This window comes from Papilio xuthus, unplaced genomic scaffold (genome assembly GCF_000836235.2).
Source record: "Papilio xuthus unplaced genomic scaffold, Pxut_1.1 DF827570.1, whole genome shotgun sequence".
In the NCBI taxonomy this organism is placed as follows: Eukaryota; Metazoa; Arthropoda; class Insecta; order Lepidoptera; family Papilionidae; genus Papilio; species Papilio xuthus.
In genome coordinates, this window is record NW_013531079.1 from 3,552,718 (window position 1) to 3,571,416 (window position 18,699).

The window sequence follows — 18,699 nt, forward strand, 5'->3', positions numbered from 1 at the left end:
AGTTTGATGACTGATTATAATTATTTATTGAAATTTATATGCATTATTAAGTACGTTATTATTTACTCTGCCGGTTTGTTGACTCAGCACATATTTGTTGCGAAACCGTCAACAATTGCCGTCAAAAATGACGAAAGTGACAATTGACAGCGGATTTAGCAACATTGTTTAGTTGTATTACACGACTGGTTGAGTTTGAGCGAGACTGGGTGGCGAGGTAACCATGTCTTAGCACAAGCTTCTAGCTTATTTGATATGGTAACATGTTTTAAAAAAAAAAATTAAAATTTTGTACTTTTTCTTGTAAATTGAATCTGGTATATAAGAATGTGTGCGTCTATGTAATAAATAAATTACTATTATTCTTTATATATTTATTTATCATATTCTTAATTATTATTTTCTATAAAATATATAATATAAGTATTGCTATTATTCTAAAGGAAAACATCTATCCTTTTAACATTTAGAAATTGCTACAGCCTATTTCATATTTCCAAATACCGTATTCAGAGTTGTTATGGGACCAATTAGGACGTCTTAAAACAGATAAAAAATTACACAAAGTAATTATGTAAATAAATTTCGGGAGTTTAACGACTATTTTTTTAAATTTTAAAATTGATTATTTATTTGTAAGTAAAATCTGCTACTGCAATCACTTTTGGGTTGTTTTGAAGTTTCTAGCAAATAGGTGTGATGGAAACCAAGTAGTCGAGTTACATCGTTGTTTATTTATGTAAGTAATTTTCAACTAGGCGGTTAAGGTCGCCTCTTTGAATGGGATTTGTGAAATTCTGAGGACTGATTGTATTCATTGTGTTTTACTAGTAATGATAAAGTTGACATCATTTTTGGATTATTTCGATTTGCTTGTGGCACCATAAAATATTAATTTATTTGGTTCTTATTTTAGCGTTTACCATAAACAAGAAAGGCACATTATTTTATGTTAAAATTAAGTAAAGAAAACATTTCTTGAGAAAAACTTTATCTGACATAACTTTATTAAATCCTTGTTTTAGAATAAGGGTGTGAGCCGTGATTATTTTTGTCCTCTTACCCTTTTCTTATAGGGAGGAAGGGACGTATGGAAAGGAGAAATGTCTTTTTCTGTGCGTCTCCTTCTCTGTCTTGCTAGTAGGTAATTAACACAACGTTTTTTTTTACGGAAACCATTTAAAAAGAGATGGTTTAGAGCTTTAATCGTGTTTGCGATCGTTTGATAGCGTAAGACATAAAAATAAATTGATTCGTATACGTACAGAGGGTGAATATGTCCAGTCTAGTGGGACATTACTGACGTTGACTGTACAATTTTACGATATGTCGTAAAAAGTGATGATACGACCCGACTGTACTCCGAGAAGATTGGACTCTCACAGCAAAAGTATCACACTAAAGTAATTGACTGAAGCAAAAACAAAATCAAAAACATTACCTACAGATTTATTTGAATGCCGCTTAATTGGAATGGGATTGTCAGGATAAAGAAATAAATATAATTTAAAAAACAACACCATGTAGATAAAACCTACTTAACATTACAAAACTTCACGTAAGTTATTCATAGTCTTAACAGTCAGTCAATTGTTTGAAATTAGATATTTTGCATATTATGTTTTTTTTTGGACATAGTGACCGGCATTGCAAGGTTTTAAAAAGTTTTCTTTTAATTTAATGTTTTAGTACAAACGTAGTAATTTGTACGGCATGCGCTAAGTCTTGTTGATAAGGGGGTCAGATGCAGGTCAGGTCACAGTTGGACCTTCGCAGAAACTATTACTGCCTATGGCTAGTCAGATAACGGTAGTAATGGATTGCTTGACGGATCTCAAGTTAGAAGACATGCTTTAGTCATTTCAATGATGATTGTAAAAAATAAAGAATTGTCATTTACAAAAGTTTTATCGTGAGTTTCTGAGACTGAAATCTCTGTTTAAAATATATTGTTATCTCTCAAAGATAATGACAGGGTCTCAGAAACCAACGGTTAATCTTACTAATATGATATGATAAATGCGAACGTTTAGATGGATGGATGTTTATTACAAGGTATCTCCAGAACCTCTCAACAGATCTTGATATTTGGCATAGATATAGAATGTCTGGAAGAACACATAGTCTACTTATTATGTTTTTTTTTACCGCGCGAGCGGAGTCATGGGGACAAATGTACATCGGCTATAAAAAAGACAAGAAGACAAGATGCACAGGACATAAAGACAATAAAATACCATTTTATTGTTTCAATATTGTATAAATAATTAGGGGCTGTCGATATGTATACGATACTAGATGTCGCGCGCGACTCCGTTCGCGCAGATTAAAAAAATAACTTAGTAGCCTATATTTTCTTGCAGACTATGTTCTATATCTGCGCCAAATTTCAAACATTTGTCCGACGTTCTTACGGTGAAGGTAAACATCGTGATGCAACCTGCACATATCTGAGAAGAAATTCAAAGATATGCGTGAAGTCAACCAACCCGCACTTGGCCAGCGTGGTTGACTATGGCCTGATCACCCTTAACTTAGGGTATGCTCCGAGCCTCTCGGTGGGGACGTATAGTGAGCTGATTCATCATCAACTATCACTAAGAAGTAGTCTATATTTTTTTGTTTAATTAACGTATTAGAAACTAAATATTATGTAAAATAATTTATCGTCTATTAACTTTCCTATAACTATTGCATAATAAGGATTTATATTAAAATGACTAATTCATTAGAAAACACTAAAAAAACAATGTTGTTTATAATTTGAAATTTAAACAAACATGAAAATTTATTAGTATGTTACATAAATATGGTAAAATGTATCAAAACTTCCGTGGATTTATATAATCAAATTTATGAATTAACCAAGTCAATGAATCTTACTAATATTATAAATGCGAATGTTTGGATGAATTAATGTTAGAAGGTATCTCCAGAACGGCTGCATGGATCTCGCTAAATGGCATAATGCAGAAGACAATCTGGAAGAACACATCGGCTATTAATTTAGCTTATTTTTATTTCCGCGCGGATGGAGTCGCGGGCGACAGGTAGTGTAGAGTATGCATAAATGTAGTGATTGTCTCGAGAGTACACGCCATAAGTACATGCCGGAGAGAGGGGGCGTCAGTCGATGTCAGACCTTTGGACCGGCAACTCGTGTCGGTACGTGAACAAGCCAAATAACACAACGAATGCTACAGGTACAAAATATATTTTGATAAATGTATTATATTAAAATAGTGAGGTTTTAATAATTAAGGTTGAAGTAAAGACTAGTCTACACACACTAGTCTTATGTCTTCACGTATTTTCTTATTTTCCAAATTGTATCTCATAATATCACGCTTAGATTTACATGATATGTACGTACTGTTATTTTGTTCATGGCTAGTGCACTCCTAGGCCCCGAGATACAGACTCAGCCCAGTTCGGGGTCTGCAACATACTTCAATGTATATTATTCTAACGTGTTTTTGTGAAATAAATTTATTCTTACAGTTAACCTAACATTATGTAACGTAAAAAGTAACGGAATACAGTTATTTGTTTGAATTCTCTTTACGAAGATCGTTTGAGCGAGCGACCTAAAGTCATTAATAAAGTGCATGTCACGTAAAACCGAATCGATTCCTTATTCGGATAGTATAATCGATGCTTAACCGATCTTCCCGGAATCGATTTTTCGTTGCATCGATATGGAACTCACCGTTATCGAGTCGCGAAGATTATTATAAAATAACGATCTTACTGTCTTTAAAAAGTGTGTCAATTCAGTTTGTCATCAACTAACGGATATATAAAACCATTTAACTAAGAACCCTAGAAGGATTACTCTATATTATAAATGTATAGAATAAAAATAGAAGGTATCTCCAGAACGGCGCATGTATGTGGCTGAAGTTTGGAATAGTTTTAAAATAAAGTCTGGAAGAACACATAGGCTACTAAGTTTTTTTTTTAATACTATACGGACGGTGTTGCGGGCGACAGCTAGTTAAAGATAATTTAAATTCATCTGTTATTATTTCTACGAACAAAGTAACCAACTAGTAAAATCTAATTAAATAAATATAAATGAGCGTCGGTGGCTCAGTGGTCAAGCCCTTGACTTGCAATCTGCAGGTCCTGGGTTCGAATCCCGCCATGTACCAATGTGTTTTTTCGAATTCCGATTTACATATGTACATTTATCCGACGTTCTTACGGTGAAGGAAAACATCGTGATGCAACCTGCACATATCTGAGAAGAAATTCAATGATACGTGTGAAGTCAACCAACCCGCACTTGGCCAGCGTGGTTGACTATGGCCTAATCACCCTCAACTTAGGGTAGGCTCCGTGCCCCTCGGTGGGGACGTATAGTGAGCTGATGATGATGAAATAAATAGTTAAAAAAAAACTTTATTGCGGGTTTTTAATTTATTAAATGGCATAATAGCATATTACACATTTTTTATCATAAAAACTGAATCAAAACTGGAACCGTAAGTAATGTGTTATTAAAACGAACGCTTAATATGTCCAGTGACAGGATTATCATGAGAAAAATGCAACCAGTTCTCAATACATTTTACAATGAGTTTACATGACCAAAACATCAACAAAACAGTACGAAAAGTTAGGCTTTTTTTGTAAAAAAAAATCAATTTCATCCTACATAGTATATAGGATTCGAATTTGAAAACAAATATTGATGTTTTTAAGATTAGGCGGTAGAAATAAAATATCTGTCAAAATTCCATCGAAATCGGTCCAGCTGTTCCGGAGATTATCCGGAAGAAACGCGGCCTTGACAGACGGACATACAAGATTTTAAATAGTGGTTTTATTTTATAAGTTAAGTCGCAAATCAGCTTAGAAATTACATACAGACACTAAAATTTTATCGTCTACCGTGGGTTTTTGAAACCAAAATCTTTGAAAACATATAATCTTTTTTTATAACATAAGATGGCAAAAGAGCGAGCGGCCTGAAATTACTGAAATAGAGTAGTGTCCGTTGCCCATAGACACGCAATTGCATATGCGTGGGGCCTACCTTTAATCAACGGAGGAGATGTTGCACAGAAAGAAAATATTTTCCCTGCCCATGCATCTCATCCGGAAAGTCCACTTCCCATCATTTCCTTATAAGAAAAAGGGTAGGAAGGGAAAGAGGAGTTTACTAGGCCTCCGGGACTCACACTTATGAGACGAAACGCGGAATGACTTCCACTTCACGCCTGTCTCTGTTTGGTCAAAGAGAAAGACAGGGATGACGATATGTTTTAAACAGATTTTGGTCTCAGAAACCAGCGGTGAATGAAATAAAAACATAATATCAATTTTCATTTGACAACACGCAAATTGTAAAGTTATGAATTTACTATCTTTAAATCTAGAACTTTATATATGTCAAGGTAGGCGAAGATAAAACTTAGTTCAGAAACAGTGTCTAAATATATTACACTTAAGTAAAGTGTAAGGTATAACAGATTATGTAAATGCCTTGAAGTTATCCTGACTGCTATATAATTAGGTTCAGAGTATATTTTTTTATTCATGAGAAAAGCCGGATGCACGAACTTGTTTGATGCAGCCACTACTGTGCAACTATAAGCTAAGGATTCTAACACACTAGTATGATGTTTGCGAAATTAATATTTTATAAAGTAGCAAGTATTTAGTTTTAACTTGATTATTAGTAAGTTAAGCTTAAAACACAAAGCAAGACATTGGTTTAGGCTGTCATTATATACCAAAGTGTGAAACAATATATTTTAGAGAGAATCTATTCTCATAATTTCTACTAGCTAATACCATGGGTTTATCGAGAATAATACTTCAATAATTGTTTTTTTCCGACCCAAATAAGTATTTAAATGCTATCAACTTAATCGAATCCACTTCTTTAAGCATAAATATTAGTCTCATTAAAGCCAAATAAGAAAACTATTGTTTTGTAGCGAAGAATAGCGAATTCAAATAAGTGTCGCGAATACATGTTACACTTTAATGTTACGCTACCTTTACAATTCTAAATGCAGATGGTAGTCCGGTTTAATTTATAATTACAAGAGCAGTTACTTCACGTCTGGTTGTATAACGAACGATGTCTGATAAGTAAAGCCATTGACAACCGTTATTTTTAAAGTATTCTAATATAACAATACTGGCTGTAGCCGCGACAACTCTCGCGCGGAATTAAAAATAAAATTCCCAACTATAATATTATAAATGCGAATGTTTGAATGTCGCCGATCTCGATGAATTTTGCTTGAGATGTAGAGCATAGTATGAAAGAACACATAGGCTTCTAATTAAGATTTTTTTGCACATGGATTGCAACTGGCGTATTTTAACTCCGTACAATAATATATCTTCGTTATGATGGTCTTCAATTATGACTTAAAAAAAAACCTATCGCTAAACCGCAAATAAATCATCACGTGGATCTTATAAGAACAAAACCCTTTTACCACTAACCGACTAGCCGTTTTATTCGATTTGTCTCTAGACAGAGCTAGCAGAAATAGTAGTCGCGCGTTTACTTGGTTAGTGGAAAAGGGTGTTAGTCCCTCACATGTCGTGGGATAGGCCGTAATATGATCAGGTTATTGCCTTAAGTACCTTCTGAAGGCTTGGAAAAAAGAAACCTGTCTCTCAAGGATGCCACCGGCACAGCATATGATTCCAGTATGTACTATTATATACCATTATTTACTTAGTTCGGTGCTATTCAATATCGTATGCCCAGTGGCGTGGAAATGCCTTTGTCCTTCTTGAAATTTTATATTTTTTATTGGAATGAAATAAAAAGTTGAATGTTTCCAATGAACTAACCCTATAGGTTTTAAAAAAGAATGTGAAGAATCTTACTAATATTATAAATGCGAAAGTTTAGATGTATGGATGGATGGATGTTTGTTAGATGATTATATCCAGAACGGCTTAACGGATATCAATAAAATTTGACATTGATGTAGAACATAGTCTGGAAGAACACAAACTAATTAAGTTATTTTTTAATTCTGTGTGAACAAAGTCGCGTGTGAGAAGTAATATTTTAATATTCGTTTACTTTCAATTTCTTTTCACTTTACGTATCTGTTATTTGAAATCAAATACTTTCGACTATGAAATCCTACAGTTCAAACAAACATATAAACTGGTTCGACGACCCAGAATTCAATTTTAACTTTCACCGGTGCTAAAAATCGCACAAATACAAACACAACGCCTTTATAGAAAGCAATGTTTTAATGATTATTCTTTTAACACGTTTGATCTTGACTTTGAACTTTACGATACATTATCAAATATGGAAGTACCACCGTCATATGTTTTTAATGGATTTATCTGATATTTATGTTAATTTAATTAATCTTAATTTATTCTTCAAGGTCTAGCGAACTTTATAAAAATGAGAAGTTTAAATGTGTACATTTTTCTGATTTATCAGACTATACTATTAAATTATTCAAACTTTCGTAAGACATTATAATAAACTGATATAAAAACTGCTAAACACTCACGGCATCGACTAGTTTCGAGCCCATCGGGGGCCCTTCAATAAGTGAGCGACGGGCCGCGTCCGCGAAATAATAACAGTCCCACTCACCCGAAGAAGGGCCCTCGATAGGCTCGCAACTAGTTGGTGCCGCCACCGGACGAATATACGTGAGTGTTTAGACGTTTTTATATCAGTTTGTTACTATGTTACTCACCATACGTCTCACCGAGAACTCGGCGCCTACTCTATGTTAGGGGTGACTAGGTCATAACAACGCTGACCCAGTGTAAGTTGACTTCACGATGTTTTCCTTCAACGTAAGAACGTCAGATAAATGTACATATGTAAATCGGAAACCGAAAAACACATTGGTACATAGCAGGATTCGAACCTATGACCTGCAGTTTGCAAGTCAAGTGCTTAACCCGTGAGCCACCGACGCTCTGAACGTAACGTTTATATTAGTAGCATATTATTAAATAATTGTTTTACCAAAACACGGATTTAAACCTATTATTCCAAGTTCAGTAATTCGTACACTTAGTAACTGAGCTATTGGTACTTCAGTTTTTCAGGTTTTATTTATGTCATAATTTTATGTCATAATTTATTATTTAATCTCAATGAATTACTTTGTATGTTAAATAACTAGTGTTTTAAACTTTGTTCTAGTGTCTTGAACACTAGAACAAAGTTTGAAATGATTTCTTTGTTTTGTAAAAACCAAGAATTGCCAAACCAAAGAAGTATGTACCGTAAAGTACATTTCCTGTTGAATAATTAAAAATACATGTAACAGCAATATTATAAAAACTAAAAGCTAAGAGATTTTTTTAATTTTAATCATAAAAATTTCAAGACACATAAAAGTAGTATATTTTGCAAAATATATCTTTTCCATTGCTAGCTTAAGCACGCGACTCCGCGCGTAATTAAAAAAAACAATCATAATTAATAGCATATATGTATTCATCCAGATTATGCTTTACATCTGTGCCAAATTTAATCAAGATCTGTCCGGAGATACGTTCAAACATCCATCCATTTAAACATTCGCATTTATACTAATAGTATGATTATAAAAAAGCTCATTTCTGTCTATATAAATATTGAATATTTGTGTCTATAACTAATCATATTTGCACAAATAAATAGCAAAGATTTTCCACTATATAAATAATATATTTACGAACAATACTATATGTTAAATATAACCTCAATGTATTCTTTGACAAATATAAAAAGTAAATATTTACTTGAGTATACAATACGTACAATAATTATATTTGAACATTCGTTAATATATAACGCCTAAATACATAATAATGGGCCAGGTAAGCACGTATACATATTTATTACTAGTTGTCGCCCGTCTCTACGAGTATTAAAAAAAACTTAATTAGTAGCCTGTGTTATTCCAGACTATGTTGTACATATGTGCATAATTTTATAAAGATCCTTCTAACAAACATTCGCATTTATAATAGAAAGATTAACAACGCCTCATCTTCCACAATTAATTGGTAAACGGGAGATGACAGTCTTTGTGTGCGTATGACATTTCAAGGAAGAATACGAAACAAATGACACATCACTCTTCAAAATCGTTAGCTATAGAGAGAAAGACGGAGAAAGAGAGAGAAGACCATAAAACATATGAAAAACATGTAAATTAAAAAAAAATCTAAATATAAATTATAATTTGAGATACAAAATTTACTATAAAGTCCTTTTGAGTACATATTGTTTTAAAGAGCTTTTGTTATTTAATAGTAATAGAACAATTCTCTCTCAGGGTAAAAACTAATTAAATAACTAACACAAACAAACATTTAGCATCTGATTAACGACCGTACACACACGCGTACACGTCTAGTGTAGTGCCTTAGTCGATAAAATATATCGATAAATATACACCACACTAAATATATTCTCCGACGTTTATGTCGTAAATAAAACGTGGATTGTAAATTAAAATGTCAACTTTATGAATTAAATAGAGCCTAGAGAGTCATTAATGTCTGTATATGGGAAATGAATTTTCAAAGTTTACAACCCTATGTTCCATGTTGGGATCGAATAAGCGATCGGAATTTAAAACGAGATGTACCGTTGGTTTGTGAGAAAAGTGCTAATACAAAAGATTTGTATGCGAAATTGCGTTTACCAGTTTTAAAGCAACAAAGGAATGCAATTTTGTAAAATTACGTGGTATTCTGCTTGATACGAAAGGAATTTTTGAGTAAGTTTTTTTTACTTCACCTGTTAAGAATTATAAAATATTTTTGCTGTTAATACATTATAATAGTCTTAAATTGAACTAAAAAAAACTAGATCTTATTAATATTAGAAATGCGACAGTTTAGTTGAATGGATGGATGGATGTTTTTTTGAAGATATCTCAAGAACAGCTAAACGGATTTTGATAAAATTTGGCACACATGTAGAACATAGTCTGGAAGAATACATAGACTTATTCTGTTTTTTCTTAATTCCGCGCGGTCGGAGTTGCGGGCTACAGCTAGTAAATCTAATCCTATTTCATACGGCTGGTCGGCACTGTATGTACTCATACTTACTGATCCATACATCTCTTTCTGTGATATTTAAATTCTCTTACGCTATCCTCTTTTATACAATCCATCCATACTTTCTTCTGTCTTCTCCTACCTTTGCAGGCTATTTGAATAAACGACGTGCAAAAATAAAAGTATCGATTCTTTTTTTGGCACATCACTGTTTGACATGTGACAAAGTATTGCGCCTACACGGATTCCTATCGCTCTGTCATACCCCCGATAACCTTGGAGTCGTGACCCGAATACTGTAGACTTTAGATGTAATTTCTAGTACACATACTTATGAAAGTAAAGCGGAAACGAAAAACCGAAAGTCAATAATCGAATACTGAGTTACAGATCAGTTTAGTTGAATGATATTATCTCATGTCAGTTTGATATAATTTCGTGTCTATTACTATGGTTTTCTCTTTCTTTATTGCATTTTACATAGCGCAGCGTACGTGCCGTGAGTCAGACGCGGGCAAATGGACGCGTACCTTATGCCTTCTAATTTTTTTTGATATTATGTATCAATGAAGAATTCTACCAATATTAAACTTGACGCGAAAAAAATGTTTCGCTTTTGTTTCGCCTTCGATTCGTTTGCTATGCAATCTTTACCAACTATTGGTATATTAGAAAACACTTAGCTAATTCGTTAGTGTTTTGTTTTATATCAATTTCGCAATCCTTTCGCATTTCAGTGTGATCGGGGCGTAAATCTATGTGGGAAGTTTGTCACATGGACATAGTCTCCTTGAACCATCGCAGCTATTGTAGATTTCTATAACCTTTGCTTATCTGATTTGCGATGTATTGTTAGAAATATTTTTCGTACCTTTAATACTAACGATGGTATAAATATTTGTTTAACGGTAGTTAAGTTTGAATCATGATATAAATTTGAATACAATTGTACATCGTTACACGTACATACATTAAAAATCAGAAGGTAAATGTTATTCGCATCTCATTCTTTATAACAGAGAGAGACAACAATATTATATTTTAAAATCAAAACTCTGTTATCTTTTGTTTTAAAGTCCAAAATCTCAGTAAAACATCTTGTTATCTCTGTTTTGTGAAATATAAAAGACAGGGATGACGATATATTTGAAAGTGATGTTTATAAATTTTGTATTTCATAATAAATTAAGACAGTCACAAACAAAAATGATAAAAAAAGTCTTTCACTAACTGTACAATCGCGAAGAAAATACAAATATATTAAATTCACAGAAATATTATCTTACTTCTTAGTAATATTATAAATGCGAATGTTTGTATGAGAATGGCTTTATGGATCTCGCTGAAATTTGGCATACATATAGAACATAGTCTGTTCGAACACATAGGCTACTAATAAAGTTTTTTTTTTTAATTCCACGCGGTCGGAGTCGCGGTCGACAGCTAGTACTATCATAATTAAATGTACGTTTGACATTTGAGACGCTAACAAAGGTTAAATGTCACATTCCTTTACGCGACCTCTCAAACACTGATACTTATGATCTGACAGCACTAACATATAGTTGCCAAATAAAATAACATTAGGATTTACTAAGAACCGGTCAAGGAATTTCAGTATTTGCTGGTACTTTTAATATCAGATTTTTTTTTATATTATAAGGTGGCAAAAAAGCGAACTGCTACCTGAAATCGCTGAAATAGCGAAGTGACCGTTGCCCATAGACATACGCAATTGCATATGCGTTGCCTACCTTTAATCGACGGAGGAGAGGATGATATGCCTGAAAATTGGTGAGGAAGTAGCTTAGAGCCAGGAGACGGACATAGGATACTATTTATTCATTTTTTTCGCATTATGCCTTGAAGAGCTGCTTTTTATTTAACTTACTAATATTATAAATGCGAATGTTTAGATGGATGTGATGTAGATGGATGGATGGACTGTACTAATTAAGTTTTTTTATATATCCACGCGGACGGAGTGGCGGGCGACAGCTAGTTTATAATATTAGTAAGATTGTATAAGAGAAGCACTGATAGTCTTATTATAAAATGTCATCTTGAATTATTAAATGTAAAATAACTAAGAATTATTTGTGAGAGTGATACTGAAAGTTTACTGCGCATAAACATCTTAAAAGTTAAATAACTGCTCGTAAATAACATAAAGATAGCCCACAACAAAGTATTACAATGAAGCCGAGCCGATAATAGGTAATAATTTGGCAGCTTTATATGACTTTTATCTATGAAATTGTTTATTTAAAAACCTTTATATACGCAAGGATACATTTGTTAAAAAAGATTTACTTTGCTTTGTATACGAAAGGCCTAAGGAATCACTCGACAAACTATTGAATCTTATACAGGGGTGTCCTAAAATTCGACGTCATATTACAATAATATAAATAATACTTTTAATGTTTTTTTTATATTGCTCTATCACCCGAATCAGGATTGAAGTCGACGTTTGGTACATGCTGTATAGAACAAACTCTGTGTATCATTTGTTTCGTTTTCACATCAGTGTTGCGTAGCGTTGTCGACATTTATTGCCTATCCATTTTGGTGAAATGTGTTGCTTATAATGGCGAAAACATGTCACAGCAACAAACCTTAATAGTTCTTTTATTGCCAGTTTGCTGTATACATCTTAAGTGGGTATGAAATTTAATTCTTTGACTGCAAGTCAACTTTGTTGAAAGTATTACAACGGCCCATGTTACCATAGTTATCTAACAAAATATGACTTGTCCACGCCGCTTGTAGGACTTCATAAGATTCTAACCGTACTCCCTAAATAGGTATAGGCAATACTTGTTTGGTAGGGTGTACCGTAGGCGCCCTAGGCTATCTAGTCATCGCAGCAATCTGGTATGTTATAACTAGTTATAGATGTTAGATTCACTTTTCAAGGCAGCTATAAACCAGTCGGAAAATCACTTCCTGACACGGAAGGAATCGGATCACGGATCTATCACTTTTTGTTTTCGAATAAAAAAACAGCGCTGGGACTACAATACACCAGTAAACCAGTAACTACTGTTGCGGATAGACAGACAGACATTTTTAAAATTAGTTTCTCGGTATAAGTTAGGAAGAGAATCTGAGACTGTGCCGGTGTATCGCAACACTAGCCTTACTAAAATGTCGACGTTTATGTCCCTTCACTAATCATTCTGACACTTGACTTTGTAACGAACGCACGTCATTCGCGGCAAAGGATTCTACCTAATAATGTCTAAAAGTAAAGATTTGCTGTTTAATATTAAAAAAGTAGATCAGTGAAATGTCAAGTATCTCTGGTAACTTGAAGCGAAGTATCGTTGAGCTTAGTTCTTTGCTCAGCCTCTTGTTTGAAGATGCTTTGAGAAGCGACTTTGAGGTTATTGAGATTTCCGTATTTCTTTATAAAAATCTTTCAAAATATGTATTATATATTATTTAGTATATAAAAAATAAACAAAGGACAAGTATTTTTCTAAATTCATGTCTCAATGAGATGTAGGATTAATGTTACGTTTTTAGTTTTTTTTTTTTACCAAAAACCTGGAAGATATATTAAACTGTATACGTAGTTTACATTAGTACAGTAATTTAATTATAATAAATTAAACATACCTTTTGACAGGACAGGTCCAGAAACCTAAAACAAAAAAGTTAAATTATTATTACAATAATATACTTTAATTTAATATTCATAAAGGTGAAAATCCCTTGAACGTTGTATAAAGGCTACTAGTCACAGAGTTTGTTAACCCTTTCAATACTATCTTCATATGTTTCATTTTTAACAACTTTATAAAGTGACGTCTCGCTTCGATGGCCACCCCTATGCTGAAGTATTACAAACAAATCGATAATAAACATTCATACGTAGAAAATAAAGTTCAAAATCCATTGCATCACACATCTGTCATTTTTATAATTAATGTTATTGTAAAATGAACATTATGGCATATGAAATAAGGTCGATAAAGCTTTTGTTATTAGAAGTAATCGTTCCAGAACGAATCGCAATATTTTTGCTTTGGGTGATATTTTGCGAGGAAATTATGCGTGTGAGGGAGTGTAAAGGAATTACATGTAATTTTTATAAGGCGAAACGAGTAATCCGCGGAATTCGCGTATTGCTCGTGAGTTTATCCAATTTATTATTTTTACACTTTTTGCAGCGACTGTACTTGTACACGAGTACAATGGGCGTTACAATGTTGCACTATTGGTGAGTGTACTTTTTTACCCGATTGACAGGTGAGGAATTTTTAGCTCGATTAATAGGTTTTTCAAATGTATTTTTTTGTCAGCAATTGTAGCCTCCTGTATTTAAAATTAAAAAGTATAAGCGAATTTACCAATTTTAAAAAGTATGGTGTCGTTTGGAGCGTCGGTGGCTCAGGGATCCAACACATGACTTGCAATCTGAAGGTCCTGGGTTTGAATCCCGCCATATACCAATGTGTTTTTCAATTTCCGATTTACATAAGTACATTTATCAGACGTTCTTACGGTCAAAAAAGAAAAACATCGTGATACAACCTGCAGATATCTGAGAAGAAATTCAAAGAAATGTGTGAAGTCAACCAACCCGAATTGGGCCAGCATGGTTGACTATGGCCTAATCACCCTTAACTTAGGGTAGGCTCTGAGCCCCTCGGAGAGGACGTCGAGCTGATGATGATGATGGTGTCATTTGATTCGTGATCTTCCGTAGGGTGAAGTTTCGGTCAGTTAGTGAGAGTATTTGAATGTTAAATTTATTACTGGCCTAAAACAATAAATGAAATAATCCAACGAAAATATACATACACAGGTGTCCCATAATGAATGTATACTTTTGTAATATTGTAGCTTGTATTGTTATAACACCAAAATGATGAACAAATTAATTAGATATTTACACTAGAAGATTTCATTTATGCAACCATTTAACTCTTACTTAGTGCGGTACTTAAAAGTGCCAAGGTTTGTGCAAAACACTAATTAAAAATGTTTTTACGTCAATGTTTTTGTACCAGCCATATCTAGTGATACTATGATTATTATATGTGCAAATGTTATATATTACTTCTTACTAAACTCACTAATATTACCGCGAATGTTCAGATGGATGGAGGGATATTTGTTAGAAGGTGTCTTCAGAACAGCTGCATGTATCTCGCTGAAATTCGGCATAGATATAAAACACAGCCTGGACAATCACATAGGTTACTAATTAAGTTTTTTTTTAATTCCGCGCGGACGAAGTTGCGGGCAACAGCAAGGCTATATAATAAAAGCTATTGTAAGTTTATTGAACTTTTTTCTAAGTTAAAATCACGATTCTCATTACTATGTGAGTTGGGTCGTTTCCCTTAAATGGTCAGTCCGCTCGGATATCCTGCGCAATGTACCTACTGCACATATTAATTACCTTATTGGTGCTTTTTATACTGGATTTACTGCGATTTAGTTAAATGAAGAATTATTAGTCTGTGTTGTTGAGGTTTTATAGCTTTAGTTACTAGCGGAATTAATTAAGCTATTTGTTTTCTCTTTATCCTTGTTATGGCCAGCTCTATTTTATTTTTAATATTGTTTGGTATAAAACAGGATATTATGCTTCTCTTTGTAATAGAGTATGAAGATTATCAGAGCTACTTAAGGTTTTAAACATCTTTTTATCTGTCGTACAACGCCATTAGCTGTCGCTAGCGACACTTTCCTAGGTTTTGTTTTTCCAGTCTGTTCTACATTTACGCCCAATTTCATTGAGATCCCTTTAACCCTTCTAATAAACATCCATATATCCAGACATTCGCATATATAAGTAACATTAAAGTTGCTTAAAATGTATTCACAATCAATTCTTATTAAGCAGTTTTTTAGTCTTATAATATTATATCTAATTCTGAACCTTGAACTTTATGGCATAAACAAACAGAACACATCAAAGATTATATCTACGAAGCACTCAAAATTGCTTCGTAAGTGTAATTCAATCCTTACAACGTATCATAAAATAAACTCAACTTGAATAACAGATCTAATGAACTAAAAGATAAAGTCCATTTTGACATAACTCGTTGAACAAATAAAGATTCACGGATTCAAAGATAGGCAATACACGTTGATATTTTCAAGTATCTAATTCTACATTATCGTGTAAAACGGAACGCAAATCCTGGCAATTGCCCACTGATTTCTATATAGACTGGATAGGTCGCTGTTTGTTAAAGACTTAAAAGTGCCAATTGGTACACCGCTACAGTGTCAAAATGGCGACAATCGAATAGACACAAAATAATAAAGCTTAAAGCATGTCTAGAACAGAGGTCAGTGAATCCGCCATAAAGCTTTCCTACCCACGTTTAGTAAAGAACGTACACGGAAATTTATAATGGGCAAGTTACGTCGTGTTTCCTTTCAAACGTTAAGACGGTATCCGTCACCACGCTGTATTTAAGTCTCACTGATACGAGTACCTTCAATAAAACCTCTTTTGACTAATACTAGCTTATCTTATGGATCGCATACTATTAATTTAATTCTAGCTTCTTGTCTCTAAGAAACATCAATTTTTAAATCTTAAATAGTCTATTAGAAAATAATACAGTGGGTTTTCTATCATATGTTTCTTTCTCTCTTCTTAATTATTTAATTTGAAAATTTTGCTCTGATTTTAACTTAATTTAAATGTTTTTGTTAGTCTTAAATTGCGGTTAATTTGGGATCTATAATATCGACAACATTATTGCGGAATTAAAACGTGGAATTTTGTGAAAACAAAAAAAAAACATCGACAATTTTTCAGTAAATTAAAATTGAATAGACGTCATTTACCTAATAAAATAAATGAGATATGTTTCGTATAAAGAGTTTTTAACAAACAAAAGACAACATAAATATTTAACACACATAAAGAAGTGGGTCATAAAATGGTCCCTTGCGGCACACGTTTGACTTTCCGCCGCCGAGCGAGCATAAACACGAAACGCAAACTTTTATTCAACAAACAGCGGAACTAAACTTTATGTAAGACTCTTTGAATAACGAGGTAACCTTCTAAAGGTAGCGTTGAAGGTGCTAAACGAGTTCAATGGCCTCAAACGCTTGTGTGTAAACGATACGAGGTGAGAAGTTTGAGATGTGTAACATTTGTTTACGTACTTGATACACTTTAACTGCTTCTTTCCATTGTTGAAAACTTGTTTAAAATATAGTATCATCCCTTTCATACTGTTTGAAAAACGGATATAGCAATATATTTAAGAAAGTGTGTTGACACCAGAATTTTATTACTAATAATTCTGTTTAATGTTCGGTATAGAGTACTTAGAAAATAAAATTTGTTGTATTAAGTATCTTTTTAAATTGCAAATACTGGTTACATATTATTAAAAACTAGCAGTTGCTTGCGAAGAAGTTCTTATACTATTAAAAATCAAGACAGAGTCTATGTCACCCTGAGATAATGTAGCTTCCCAATGGTAAAATGATTTTTCAAATTAGTTTAGTAGTTTTTTAGTCTATTCAATACAAACAATCAAATCTATTCTCTTTGTAATTAGTATAGATGATGTTTCAAATTCCCGAAAACAAGTTCATCACGATCAATCCAGTCCATAAATATAGCCTTAACAATATTTGAATATGTAGAGACCTAACCTGCTGCGAGCTACTTTTTTTTATCTTTGCATATATTAAAATGTCTTAGAATCTATACATTAATTATCCAAGTTATATTCTGGTACAAGAAACAATCTTTGTTTTTGTTTAATAGCAACATGCAAGGATGCCTCGGGGCCTTAAAAAGAAATAATTACACTCCAGCAAATTGATGGCTTGTAGTGTGCCACTCAGAAAATAATTTTCATTTGCATCAATTTGCATACTGCTTAGGCTCGTTATGAGAACTTGAACTTAAGTTTATTATTAAAGTCAACGCTTCAATGGTAACAACTAAGTATTAAGTAATCACTCAAATATACAAGTGATGAGAAAAATGTTTTAGTTATTAGGAATTATTAAAAGGATAGGCTCTAATATAAGAGGCAGTCTCATCATCAACCTGACCTTATCCGTACGGAGGGTCGGCACAGTACAACTCCTCCATACTTCCATCTTTCACACAATCCATCCAAAATTTCATCGGACTACATTGTCTGTCAATTTACAATATAGGTGAGAGTATTTTGTTTCTTTGCTTACATTGTTATGATTGTTTTCTTATGCTTGTATCTTTACAACCAGCTTGTTATGAGGAGGGAAGAATTGCATATAGAAACGTTAAGTATGAGTGTGGAGGAACACCGGTAGAGGTAAGCTTAGGAATAGATGGATGGATTGCGTGAAAGGGGATATGATTAGGAAGGGAGTGACGACTTAGACGACGGTAGATAGATTGATTTTGAGGACGGAAACCTGGTGCGGTTACCCTACGTAAGTGGGACAAGGACAGAGAGATGATGTAGAGTCTTTTCGACTAACATTATGACTATAGATCAACCAATTTAGCTATAGTATAGTAAAGGAAGATATGAGAGAGTTAGTTCTAGTTTTTTTTTGGTTCCAATTAAGTATAATAGAATATCTAGATGTTTGTATTGTAATAAATACATTTCTAGAAATTCTATTATCAATTTTAATTTCCAATACCTGGAGATAGCTGTAAATTGATCAGTATGGGAGTCG

General features: G+C 33.2%; 1 protein-coding gene across 2 annotated transcripts in view; it reads right to left on the reverse strand.

The window, feature by feature from the left end:
- The window catches only part of sano (CABIT domain-containing protein serrano), a 90,190-nt gene that overhangs the window by 22,824 nt on the left and 48,667 nt on the right, over positions 1 to 18,699 (reverse strand). For both annotated transcript variants that reach the window (XM_013313351.1, XM_013313349.1), the window contains one exon: positions 13,648 to 13,672. The gene's annotated coding sequence lies outside the window, so the exon portion shown is untranslated. The remainder of the gene's footprint in view (positions 1 to 13,647; positions 13,673 to 18,699) is intronic.